The sequence below is a fragment of the Poecilia reticulata genome, linkage group LG21 (assembly GCF_000633615.1).
Source record: "Poecilia reticulata strain Guanapo linkage group LG21, Guppy_female_1.0+MT, whole genome shotgun sequence".
NCBI classification, from domain to species: Eukaryota; Metazoa; Chordata; class Actinopteri; order Cyprinodontiformes; family Poeciliidae; genus Poecilia; species Poecilia reticulata.
Window position 1 is genome coordinate 10,077,779 of NC_024351.1, and position 13,891 is coordinate 10,091,669.

General features: G+C 38.4%; 1 protein-coding gene across 2 annotated transcripts in view; it reads right to left on the reverse strand.

The window, feature by feature from the left end:
* LOC103457461 (glutamate receptor ionotropic, kainate 2-like) overlaps positions 1-13,891 on the reverse strand; it is an 84,977-nt gene that overhangs the window by 69,468 nt on the left and 1,618 nt on the right. The window lies entirely within an intron of this gene.

The window sequence follows — 13,891 nt, forward strand, 5'->3', positions numbered from 1 at the left end:
TTTAGGCGAACGTGTTCAACTCATTGTGGATCCATTTAAAGGGATACATTTTCAAAATATTTTGTTCAATCTTTACAAATAGATATTTCTTAAATATGTTAATTGTTGCTACTAGCTGCATAAAAAGTCCAATCAGGGCTGCTGCAGTCACTGTTGCCAACTCCACAACAAGGAAAGGCCCTATTGGTTGTCCTAAAAGATGCTAGAAGTCACTGGATAACATCATAGCGTAATTTGAAAATGTGTTATGTGAATCCAGGCAGTTGAAGATAGAAATATCAAGTGATTAAAAATACTCTGAAAATGTTTAACCCTACAATTGAACTTTATGAAATTATGTATGTGCAGTAAAGACTTTGCCTGAACCTACATAGATTTGAACCAAAAGACAGTTATCAGGGGCACACACTGTGTAGGAGGTGAATCCGTGACTGTGTGAATCAAAAGCAGGGATTTATTTACGTCAACAAAAAAATAAATAAATTACGCGCAACACCAACATTTATATTCATATTCCATTTGCAATATGAAAACAGAATATGGTGGTTCTCCCGTCTGCTCTCAGTGAGGGCTGGGTTTGCTGCACAGCACGGCTGCTTTCAGACTGACCACCATTAGTGCTTGGGAGGTGGAAGGGAATCACGGCAGCACTTACTGTTCGCTGCAGCTCCAGTACAATTGGTGCTTTCACGTGTTTCTGTCAAAAAGTCTCCAGTAACACAATAATGACTTTTTCAAAACTCACCCAAAGCGACCAATCACGTCTTACACAAACTCCTCCCCCCCAGCCAATCACAGCTCTGACAAGCTCCTCCCACAATAAAAAAAACTACAAGACAGAATGGAAATGATGTTTTTAGTGTTTATGTATACGTTCTTACGAAGTGATAAAACAAATGTGTTGCAGAAAACATTGTAAATGTCATTTATTATTATTATTATTATTATTATTATTATTATTATTATTATTATTATTATTATTATTTCGAGATACATCAATCATTCAAATGATTTTAAACCCCTGGTTATACTGTTGCTCTGTGAATTAACTTGACTGACTGCATCACTAAATAGTAAAAAAATAAAATAAAATAAAAAAATATCTAACTACTGTGCAAGAAAATTCATTGAAAATACTCAACATCTATAATAGGTTTCACGGTGTAATAAACGTAGTGGTAATATCATCAAAAAGAGTATTTGTTCGTTCAATATTGCATGGTAAACTTGAACCATTATTCAATAAATGTCTTGCTCACGAACTAAAACCCATTTCATACAAAAAAGAGGACAATTTTTCCCAAGAAACACACAGAGCAAACAAAACGAAAATCCCAGACAGTGGCTCTAATCTAACAGAAAAGAGGAACAACAACACGGTTCCGGTTGGTGGCATAATGCAGCAGTGCCTCAGGAAAATCAGTCAAGCCTCAATAAATATTTCCTCTCTGTTGTTTTTCCACAGGGCACTTCAGAAATCTTGCCTCCATATCTGACATATGGAAGGGGTTTCATTTCTCCATGTCTTTTTCAATTGCCCAAACATTTTATGATAGAACATTAAATCCAGAAGGCATCGCTATGGAAACGGGATGTTTTTATATGCAACAACGTCAGTCGTCTTAACACCGCGATGAATAACGCTGCAAATGCGTGTTCGGCAATAATACATAAATGCGGCATTAAAGTTTGATGAACTTTTTATTACAAATGCGGGACGCGATGTTTTGTTTTAGAAAAATGAAGAGGGGCTCAGTAAACATGCATTTGTTTGGGGAAAAAAGTAGGTTTAAGAACCTTGAAGCTTTCACACTCTTTACATCACTTCACGATAAAGATACGTATTCCCTAAGCTGCAGTCTTATGATATGGTTCAAGTAAATATAAACCTCAGAACTGCAGTCAAAGGGTTTTGCTGTGAGAAGAAAATATGTGCATTGGCTCTAATGTACAGCCCATTGGGAGTGAGAAGGAACTCTTATTTAATAGAATGCTTCCGATGGCTTCATGCCTCACTCGTTCCTGTCGTTTCTCTGTCTGTGCCTCATCTTTTTCAATCCTTCATCAAAACACACGCGCACACACACACACACACCCTCCCACACATGCGCGCACGCACGCTCCAGCCAGCGTTCTCAGGCAAGAGCACATCACAGGGTGGCCTCTGCAGGTGACAGATGGCAACCTCACAGCGCTGCTCACTGTAAACTGAGTTTTAATCAAGCCTAAGCACATGTGAGAGATGCTAATTATCCACTGCAGGCTAGAAGAGTCCAACCTGGAGAATACTGTGACTATGCATGTGCAACGCTGGTTCATTATCGCTTTCCCCTGTTGCGATAAAATCACCATTATTGGCATTGCAGATGAGAAGTGCGAGGCAGGATGGACTGTCTGGTGCATCCCAGGATGCAAAGACCCTGGAGCACCATCGCTCAGCAAAATAAATATGGATAAGGACTCTGCTCTAGCAGTGATCCTGCAGTCTTAAAACAAACTCTCGCGAAGTTAAGCATGGGGAGCTCAAGCTGCCTCTATGCCATGAAAAAGTAGAATCTTCAGGCGCATTTTTCCAGCAGGATGACAAGATAGATTTGCATTAAGGAGCTTCTAATAAATATGATGTTTAACAGACCTTGACATGAAGCTGAAAAGTTCAAATTGTGCTGTTGCAATTAGGCCAAAGCAAATTATAGAGGACTCTATTGTACTCTTTGCTCCCTTTGTCGCTCCTGTTCTCATTCTCTGTTCTCCTGCACATTAAAATGGCCCTGTATTACACTCTCTATTGTAATTTGGATCAAAATGTCTGTAAAATTAGACTTTCTTCCATGTAGAGGGGTAGATGTTATCTCCCTTTAGAGCCAAAGGTCAAGAATTAATTCAGAAGACAGCTCTTTAATTCTCACAGCTGGATTTTTACAGGGTGGAAGGAGAGAGAAGGGAAGAATGAAAAGGTTTTGTTAATCGGTTTAGTATAATCTTTAATCTTCATATGTATATAGATCCATCCAATCATCAGTTTTCATCTAGGTAATGAACATAGGGTGGAAAAATTTTTATATGTTCTAGATGTACCGTTTAAAACACAACGTGGTCCATACGTATTAGATATTAGTATATAAATGCGCAAAATTAAAACTGTGACTGAGAGATTTAATTTAAACGGTGCTTCTATTATTCATCAAAGGCACAGCGCCCTTCAAAATAAGTTACATCCTTTTAAGCATTTCACATTTTGAGTGTGAAACTTTACGTCAAGCTTTAATGTATTTGCTATGGTTTTTGGAGATAGACCAGCACACAGGCAACTCATTGATTTATGAAAGGAATATTCTACATAGTTTTCAAAAATGTCAACAAAAGCAGAAAAAATTTTCCATCTATATTCAGCCCCATCACTCATCATTACTTTGTAGAACCATCTTTTACTGCAGTTATAGTCAATGTCACATGCTGTTTTTATTTTTTCTTGAATTATGTAAAGCACATTGAAATGCCTTGCTGCTGAAATGTGCTATACAAATAAAATTTGATTGATTGATTTTGATTGGTAAATTTGATTCAAATGGTCCTTTCAAAAATAACCGATGGTCAGTAAAATTGAATGGAGAGCAGCCTTCCCATCTGGGTTGAAAAAAAGCACACCCACAGTATGATGCTGCACCATTATGTTTATGGCAGTTATTATGTGTTCAGGGTGATGCAAAAGGATTTGCTTTGTGACTCAAAATAGGGAGACTTCTGAGGGTAAAATTTACTGAAAAAAAAAGTTAAAATATTTCTACAACATACTGCTTTCTATGCATTAGTCTATCATACAAAATCCCAGTGCAATACATTGAAGTTTGTGATTGTATAAAATGTTCAAATGTATTAAAAGGTACGATGTCTTCGTCAAGGAACTGTGTTTCTGCACCGGAGAAGAAGTTTTAAGGCGAATATCGTCTTCGTACACAAAGATTTGCATATTCAAATGTGTTTTAGATGTATCGTCATCCTTATGCAAAACTTGCAGTTTATAGTTGGGATTGTATTCTTTTCTTTAGGATTTGAAGGGACCACAAAAAATAAAAAATCAAAGTCTACACTATGCATGTCAAATGAGGATTTATGCCGTTGTCTTTGAGCACACTAAGACCAGAGGACTGACAGGAGCACGGCTTGATTGAAAAAAGAGGGAGAATAAAGTAGGGAACGGACAAGGAGACAAGCCGAAAGCCAAAGGGAGCGAAAGGACAGTGAAGGACAAATGGATAGAAATGGGCATAAAAAAATAGTAAAAGAGACATGATTCTGATGCTGAAAGTGCACCATGTCGTCATACTGTCTCCTCTCAACCTGTCAGACGGTTTCAGAAAACAACAGGCTTCCAGTTATTATGTTGAAACTAGAAAAGGAGAAGCAGAAGTATGGTAGCTGAAAGGAGGAAAATTGTGAACTGTAGAGGCAGGGAAAGAAAAGGAAAGGGAAACGTGGAAGGATGGGTGGTGGGTGGGCCCCCCCCCCCAAATAAAAATGGATTAGCGAAGGAAACGAAGAGGGAAGAATTGAGAATAAAAGAGGTCACTAGAGGCAGATAAAAGACACTCAATTAAAGCCCTGAATGGATGGCCCATTAGACCTGAACAGACACCTGCCCCCCCCTCTCCCTCCCCCTCCCTCCCCGTTCGCTCTGCCGCAGGGCAGGAAAATGTCAGCTTCTGGTCTAGGTTCATCAGCCTCCCATGTTGTTCAGAAGCTAGCTCATGATCAGAGCTGCAGGTACACTTTTGCTGCAAAGGTGTGTCAATTTTTCCTCACTTGTTCTACAAACACACAAGCAATTGAACAGCAGCAGAGAGAGTGAGAATAAAGACAGAGGCCTGCAGAGTGACTCTTGCAAAGAAAATAGCCATAGGCAGACGAATGAAAAGAACAGACCAAATAATGAAGCCCCTCAAAAAAAAAAAAGTGTGTGTGCTCACTTTGTTCTCTGTAAACAAGGATCATTGAGGGTAAGGGAAAGAGAGACAATGAAGATGAAATTGGAAGAAAATCAAAAAAAAAGGTTTGCTTTAATCTTCCTCCTGACCTTCTGTCTGCAATATCTCAGTATTTTTGACATTTAGTCACACCTCGACAGGCAGAAAATTTGAAGCCTTCTGTCATGTTGAAAAAGAGGCCAAATCTCTGTACGCATATCTGATAGGTGGCTATATAAAGAAAACAGCGCCAGTGGGTTGCATTAAGTCTGATCAAAATCCTTTGTGCAATATGAAAAAAAAATAAATAAATCTGACCAAGTTTATTTTTTACTCTGCAGTAATGCTGTTTATGGAAAAAAGAAAATGGCAAGAAAATGTAACTTTTTTTCCATTTACGACAAACAAGCCCGGGCTGCACAGTGGCCCAGTTGGTAGAGCTGTTGCCTTGCAGCAAGAAGGTTCTGGGTTCGATTCCCAGCCCCAGTCTTTCTGCATGGAGTTTGCATGTTCTCCCTGTGCATGCGTGGGTTTTCTCCAGGTACTCCGGCTTCCTCCCACAGTCTAAAAACATGACTGTCAGGTTGATTGGCCTCTCCAAATTGTCCCTAGGTGTGAATGTGTGTGTGCATGATTGTGTGTCTCTGTGTTGCCCTGTGACAGACTGGCGACCTGTCCAGGGTGACCCCGCCTCTCGCCCAGAACGTTGGCTGGAGATAGGCACCAGCACCTCTCCCGACCCCACTGAGGGACAAGGGTGTTAGAAAATGGATGGATGGACAAACAAGCCCCACAAGCAATGACAGCAAAAAACACAGTTGAGAATAAGCATAGCAACATGTGTAGGAGGGGAAATACGTGTTCTCAATCATCATCTCAATCCACTAATTACTTTGAGACAAAAACACCGGAGAGCAAAACATAACTTCTCAAAGAGAAACAAATGAAAGTACCAAAAAAAAAAAAAAAAACTGAACGGGGGAGACATTCTGCATAGCCCTGGTGTGTTGTAGACAAAGGAGCGCCACGCTGATTCAAAGAACATGATTTTAAGTAAATCCAGCCTGACTATGTGCACCCACAGAGCACGTTTCTCTCTGTGTCCTTGGTTCACACAGAGAAATGTTCTCACCTCCGACGGGCTTTTTCTATCAATCGAAGCCTGAATTCTGTCCTCTATCCTTTAGACTGTTGCGCCACTCCTCTTCAAAGACCTCTATTCAGCTGGAAAGTGATAACCCAACCTGATCAGGGTCTAACATCATAGCAAAGAGAGCCAGAGGGCTTTCTGCAATCGATTGACTTCAGAATCCCGCACAGTTTGGACGTCAGAGATTTCATTTGCGGTGCAGGTGGCTTCAGGTTTGTTTACTCTGGCTGTGTGCTTGGAATAAACATGTTGATGTCTTGGTTTACAGGAAGCATTTATTCGTCTACAGGTGTGGTGTGTGTATATATGTATATATCTATATGTATATCTATAAACTTGTAAAGATGCATGTATAAAGACAAAGGGGGGATAAATAATTGATGCATATTCATACCACCATGAGGTAAATGGTTATGAAGTCAATGCATTAGCCTAATAGAGTTCAATCGAGCAAATACAGAGTAAGCATGCACTCTTGCACCTATCGCTAATGTACAGTTTCAGAACTGAAAGGCGGTATGCTACGATTGTTTCTTCTCAAGAAACTAATCAGTTACCTAAAGCAGCCGGATTTACTGCAAAAGTTTTGCTCTTTTTTTTTTAAGATTTATCACTTTCCGTCCACAAACTTCAATATATTTCTGGATTGTTGTATGAGATAGATCAACAAAAAGTAAAGCAAACAAAATTGAAATGGAAGAAAACATTTTTTTTTTTTTTGTCCATCTTTCAGACAAACACAAAAAAACCAAACATCTAAAAATGTGAAAAGCCTTTGTGTTTTTCCCCCGGTCTCAATAGTTTGCAGAACCACCTTTCACAGCAATTACAGATGTTTTGTGGTACGTTTCAACCAGTTTTGCACATCTACAGAGTCAGCTTTTTTTCCCATCCCTTGCAAAATAGCTCATTCTCCATCAGATCAAATGGAGCGTGGCAGTGTTTTGCAATTTTGAAGCCTGACCACAGATTCTTAATTGAATTTCCTTCTGGACTTTGACTGGTCCATCCTAACACATGAATATGCTTTGATCATTGTTGATCTTTTTTTTTTTTTATGTTTTGGCCTTTCTTGTTGGGAGGTGAAATTTAAAAAAAAAAATTTTAACCGCTGACAGTTTTCTTTCAGGAGTAGCTTTCACCTATTATCATTGTATGTGTATTATTCAAAAATAGACCAAAGCTTAAAACAATAGAAACAATTATATGATTATAGTATTCTACAATTTCACAACTGTAATATTTAGGAGCAACAGAATACGTTGGGTTTTGGACAGTTTAACTTCAGATATGCTTTTTTTTTTTTTTTAAAAGTGGTAAGCTGCTAACTACCAAATAGACAAACAACACTTGGACAAAATGTGACGACTCTAAAAGGTTGTAAATCTTAGAACAATCTAACATGAGGTTAGTAGTTTTCAGACTACACTTTTAAGGCTCGTGTTAAACATTATCTAAGGCAACTCCAACGTTTCCAACACCGGCTAATGCTCTCCTGGCCGTTTTTGGTAGGCTGCCACATTTTGGTGAGTGTAATGTTGTGCCATCCCTTTTCCAGTTTTGAAGGATAGTTGTAACTGTGCTCCTTGAGATGTTCAAAGAATGGAGTACTGCTTTAGCTAACACTGCTTTAAGCTTCTTACAAAAAATTGTTTGTTCCTTGGTTTTTGTGGTCCAGTATTTTTTCACTTAATGTAACAAAAAAGAAAAAAGAAAAACACGAGGCATTCGCTAAACAGCCATACTTATGCTGAGGTGGGCTCTGTTTATTCATTCAGTGACCTCTGAAAGCAGTTAATTGCATTCTTTATCTGCGGTATCAGAGAAAAGGGAGCTGAATGCAAATTCGCACGACACCGTTTGATTTTTATTAGGACATTTAAAAGAACATTAAGAACGGCTGAAAGTGAACAAAATCAGATAACTGTAGATTTGATCTTGATTAGAAACTGCGGGAAAATAAGATTACTTCATAAATTGTCAATCATTCACAGAGAAATGTATTCCTGGCGCAATTACGCACACTTGCAGCACACGTCTACGTTTGCTTTTCTCATGTTTGTTTACCTTTTTTCCTTTCCCACAGATGGGAACCCGTGATACATGAAAGATGGTGGCATCTGGGACTTTGCATTGCTTATTTGTTTTTCGCTGCCTGATTCTTTCTCTACTTTTTTTTTTCATTATTCCCCTTAGCAGCGTTTCGATTTGTATTGATTTCCACCATTTTACAGTTGGTCGAGACACACAGCTAATAAAGGCTAATAAAAACACATCCCCAGCTTAATTTTCCAAAGCAACCACAAGGACATTAGTGTTACCGACGTGTTTCTCTTCTGTTCAAGTCTTCTCATCTGTATCTGTAGTCGCAGGCAAATTTGCAGCTCTCTTAATACGATTCCGCTGACATTTATTCAGAGATGCAGTGCATGACTCCTGGCCTCCCACCACATTTCCACAGCAAACTCCTCTCTCCTTTTCTGTCTCTCCTCACGAAAAGCCATAAGAAAACGGCAATAATGGACCAGAACTGAGAGTGGGCTGAGAGTGGACTGCTCTGAGGCAAACTAATCTATCTTTACTCTGTATCTGCTGGCCTCAACACTCACTGTTTTTCTTTTCACTCACACTCTACAGCCCCTCTCCACCTTCCCAACAAAAAAAAAAACTCTTAGTTTTTTTTCTTTTTGTTCTTTTTTTTTTACACCCCTCCATGACATCAATGTATGCCACCATCTCCCTTTGAGGATCATTGAGAAGGACAGTTCTGCATGCATTAAAAAAAAATGCACACACTCAAAAAAAAAAGAAAAGAAAGTCTTCCATGCTAGTGCTCTCAGCTCTGACCTTCAGTTAGCTTTAAGCGGGACAAACACGCAGTAAGGCACTCTTCTCAAGGGACAGTTCAGAGAACAATTGCACATGTAACCCTTGACCTTAGCACAGGAATTCATGAGCGATGATGACAGTGAGTGAAAGGCTGCGAAAAGTGAAAATCCAACACAGGAGTGAAGCCAACAAGGGAGAAGCACAGGTCTCGTGCGTATTCCATTTGATATGCAAAAAAAATAAAAAATGGCTGTTATGGCTGCAGACAAGGTCAATCAGCCAAAGCCACCTCCTATGTAAATAATCTTTTAAAATGACACTAGTAAATCTGCGAAAATGGCTTAATTCTTAGCACAGCAAGAAAACTAATTTCATACCTCACGGATATTTGCCATTTCAAAACGGTAACAATCTGCACCCCGGAATTAATCAGCGTCGAGGTTTTTCGTAGCCGAGGCATGACAGCGAGACCTTCAAAGAGTCGGGACTGTAAACATGTTTTAGAAATCCATCTAGATAGTTCTCTGCTTCGAGTCCACGTGTGGTGCTGCATGCTAATGTGAGACAGATCTCCTCTTTGTTCTTGAAACCCACAGTGGGTATTTTTAAACCATGGAAATCATTTGCCAGCAGAGATAGTTTCACATTTCTATAAGCCACAGCGAGGCCAAGTGACACATGAATATTTTAAGCAGCTTTGTGCGTATTTAAATGGGTTCGCTGTGAACATGCTGGCAGCAGGCCAGGGCGCTGGGTGTTATCCATAATTCTTACAATCCCGAACTCAACTCCAGCCTGCCGATACTCCAGACTGGCAGAAACCGAAAGCAAATAAAGTCAATTAGTGATCAGCTCCTCTTGAATTTGTTCCCACCACTCTTTCTCACCCTGAACATTTAACCTCGCCATAAATCCGTTCACAGGATGGAGCCTCTTTATAATTAGAAATGCAATAAGAGATCCCATATCATGGTGCAGACATTGTGAGGGAGGTCAGAAAGAAAAAAAAAAAAAACACCTTCTCTTTTCACCAGAGGGGATTTTTGTCTTTTGGCAGTTGACTGAAAGAAAATAATTGATTTTTTTTCCTTTCTTCAAAATGAAAAATAATGATTGCATTTCTGTCTGAAATATATCCAGCATATGTCTATGCTAAGAAAATGTAAACAGAACGTGTGGAGGAAGAAAGAGCATTTATGAGTCAACAATGATTTCACCAGCAGCTGACAGCCCAGAGACAAATTGGTTTTGCCAATGCTGTTTGCAGATGGCAGCGATAATACTATCACTCAACGTCACAGTCACTGGCAAGCTGAGGGCCATATATATATATATATATATAAGGAAACTGCTACATTTTTGGATATGTTTTCTCCATATTACAATTAAAAGAAATAAGAATCAGGATAACGGTATCTAACACCAAATATGTTGAGCTGCTACATGTGTGAATAGAATAGAATAGAATTTTATTTGACCCTAAATTTCAACATTTCTTGACAGTGAATTAACAGTCAATCAATCCATCGATTTTATTTATAAGCCACACTTCGTACTGAAAGCAGCTCAACGTGCTGTACGGAATTAGCAATAATAAAGTCAACTAGAAACGTGCAGAGATGCACAATTAACATTATGTTATTCTATAATTTACAAAGTTAAAACTATGCAGGTATGAATTCACGTGAAATGTATGTCAAAAACTGTGCACCTGTATTAGATTCAACAGACTTTCCACATACAAATTGGCTGTGCACAAATATATATTTTTTTTCATTTTCAAAAATAATTTAAGGAATATGGCTGTTGCAAACTTTACTTCAAACCTGAATTACCACTTTTTCAAATTTAGTTTGATAAGCACGTTAAGTTTGATAATTGCCGCACATAAAAACACTTAAGTAATTCTGCCAAGAAGAGTGTTAAAAGAGCACTAAAGCTGCAGCTTAGCTTGCAGATTAATCCAGTGCACATTTTTTTGTCCAGCTGCCTGTGTGAGTAAAAAAGCGGCATGTCTGATTGTGGTGACTGCTCAGGTTGAAAGTGATATTTTTTTTTCTGGATCTAGAAGATCCTTAGCAGCTCTGCAAAGTGTTACTTGGTGGGTGTGAGTCTGTCAAAGAGAAAATCTACTCTTACCGGGTGTGTGGTTAAATCTTCTGCAAACCCTTTTACACACTGAGCATCTTCCACGTTTTTAAATGACAAACATTAAACACAGAAATCAAATTCGGTGTGGGAATAAACTCTGCTACCTCGCCTGCAGCTGGTGGGCCCCCCAAAAAAACATTTCTCTCTCTTTTTTTTTTTTTCTCCATTTCTTTTTCATTTTCCTCTGACACTTGTCACTCTACCCCGGTGAGCCCGATGCTGTGAATACAAAAGCCTGACTGGGCTGTGGTGCTACAGTGTGTAAAGGTTTCAGTCTGACAAGAGAACAGCAGTTCCACAATGCGAGCTGCCTGTCTGTGGACAGAATGTAGCAAGGGGGCAAGGAAGGAAACAAGCAGACTCGGGGGAGCTGACCTCCTCGTTCAGCCGGCCTCCTGCAGGAGCAGCTGGGATTATCCTGCTGAGTAAGCACATCTTGCAGTACAAGAAAAGGCTCTGGAAACGACTCCTGCTTCACCTGAGGGTTTTCTTTGTTGCATTTCTTCTCGTTCTGACATGTACATTTTAGGTTTTTCAATAGAATTCCTCATACACACATATGCAAATGACGCCATTCTCCTCCTAGCATTAGATAATGAACCAGTAAGCAAGAATGTCATGTTTTTTTTTTTCTTATAGAAAAGAAAATGTAAAACGTGACTGAAAGCACTGTTCAGCAACAAGCAGTTGTGCCGAACATATGTGTCTCTGTCCCTGGTTCTGAACAGAAGCTTTAGTTGTTGTTTTTTTTTTATTCCTTTCAGAACCATAGACAGAGACAAGCTAAGGGTTTAGCTCAATCCCAGCCGTGTTAAATGCAACTAGTTGAGGGGGGAAAGGAATCAAGCATGAGTTTTTACCTTAGAGCAAAAGATCGCAGTGGCATGAATAATGTCTTATCTCGCCTGGTCATGTCTATGTCACAACTGATGCCAGATGCCCTGCAGATTTTTCTTTTTTCCAAGCTTAGCAGAGGCGACAAGTTCAGCACAGCAGGTACAGATAAAAAATATTGTGAATTTAAATTGAGTTTGGCTTCATGAAATCTTTGATAAAGCATACATATACACCATAAAAGCATTTCCGGATGGTTTTAAAGTCAAGCAAGTCAAATTACTTAATCAAGCGTATTTAAAACATGTTTCGTAAATTGAATCATAAATAATGCCTCAGATCTAACCACACTACATTGTTATGGTAACTACCTTAAATGTACCTCAAAGTTAGATTTTGCGCTGAAGTTGCTGGTTTGCTCAATCCCTGTTTGTTGTCTGGTGTCTCAGAGAATAATAATAATAATAATATGCCTGATATGGGTTTATTGTTTGTCATAATCAATTAATACTGACTCAACAGAGCTTACCATGACAATCGTGTTTAAGAAACTTTCTGAGTTGGAGCAAAAATTTAAGTTCACATTGAGTTTTGCTAGCTAATGTAGCAACAGTGCTAATGCTAATATCAAACTAGCTAACAATCTGGGTTTCTTAGTCCTGAGGTTTCCATAGCTAAAAAGAAAATTAGGTCTTAGGTGTGGTTGTCAGAGAAAATGCTTCCATGCTGTCCTGTAAAGATACACATTAAATCTGTACTAGTAATTTCAGTAATATTTTAGTCATGAAAAATTATGTCTTTTTTTTTTCTTTTAGAAAACATGGAAAACAACTCACATAGCTTTGTGACAGAAACAACCCTTTCCATATAATGTGCATTAATGACTACTGTAAAACTGTATCATTATTGATCAGGTGTGCACTGGTGACACTGTTAGAATTGAACAAATACTTGCCTTACATGGTTTTTTTTTTCATTAGATTTTTTAGGAGTTGTTAGACTGTTAGAAAACCACTTACAACTTAATTTTCTTCTTCCAAACTTTTTAAAGTTGTATCCATTTTTGATAGATTCCATATAAACATGTCAGCCTTATTATTTTCTGATACACAAGACAAATGACAATAACAATCAACTGAACCAACAGCTTTAGCTGCGTTGAGATCTGAATGTTTGGATATAATTTATTACCAATTAACTAAGTTTACACAATACATTTAAAAACATACGTAAGCTGAGCATATAAATTATTTGTATGGTTTATGATTAATATCCCCCCAAATGTATTTTTGTAGTGTTTGGTCATTCTGAGATTATGGGTTTTAAATGTATATTAAGAAAGAAAAAAAAAAAGAAAAAAATTTGGGGTTGCATTATGTTAAATAGATTTAAATACTGTGTGTTGGTGTTTATTAGCTGTGTAGGGTGGAATTTTCTGATAGATAAAATATAAATGAACAAATATTGACTGTTATGTCTTAACTTGAAGCACAAAATAGAATAATTAAAAACAAATTTAATTAATTAACAGTTTGTAGAATTTAACCACTATGTACGAAAAATAAACAAGTTTCCACTCAATTGAAATATACACAAAAAGGATCTGTGGAATATATTACACCAATTGCATTAGCAAAATTCTATGTGTGGTGGTAACTACACATCTCTTTTAAGCGTAACATTCTTGATTTGGCCATTCCCCACCCCCCCCCCACTTTATCAATGTACTGTACAAATCAAGCGTTCCTGATTTGGCTCATTTTTTCCACTTTATCTCCAGTCGACGGACTGTTTGAAAACTATCTTAAATAAATGCCAGAGTTGATGCCGGCCGACTGTCAAGTAAATTGTGAGACTGGAAGCCACTCAGTGGAAAGAGAATGCAGCAGGAAGAAGAGCACTTTCCGTTGCCATAGCGGCGGCAATCGTGGACGTCGCCTGACTCTTAAGCAGGACCCCCCAC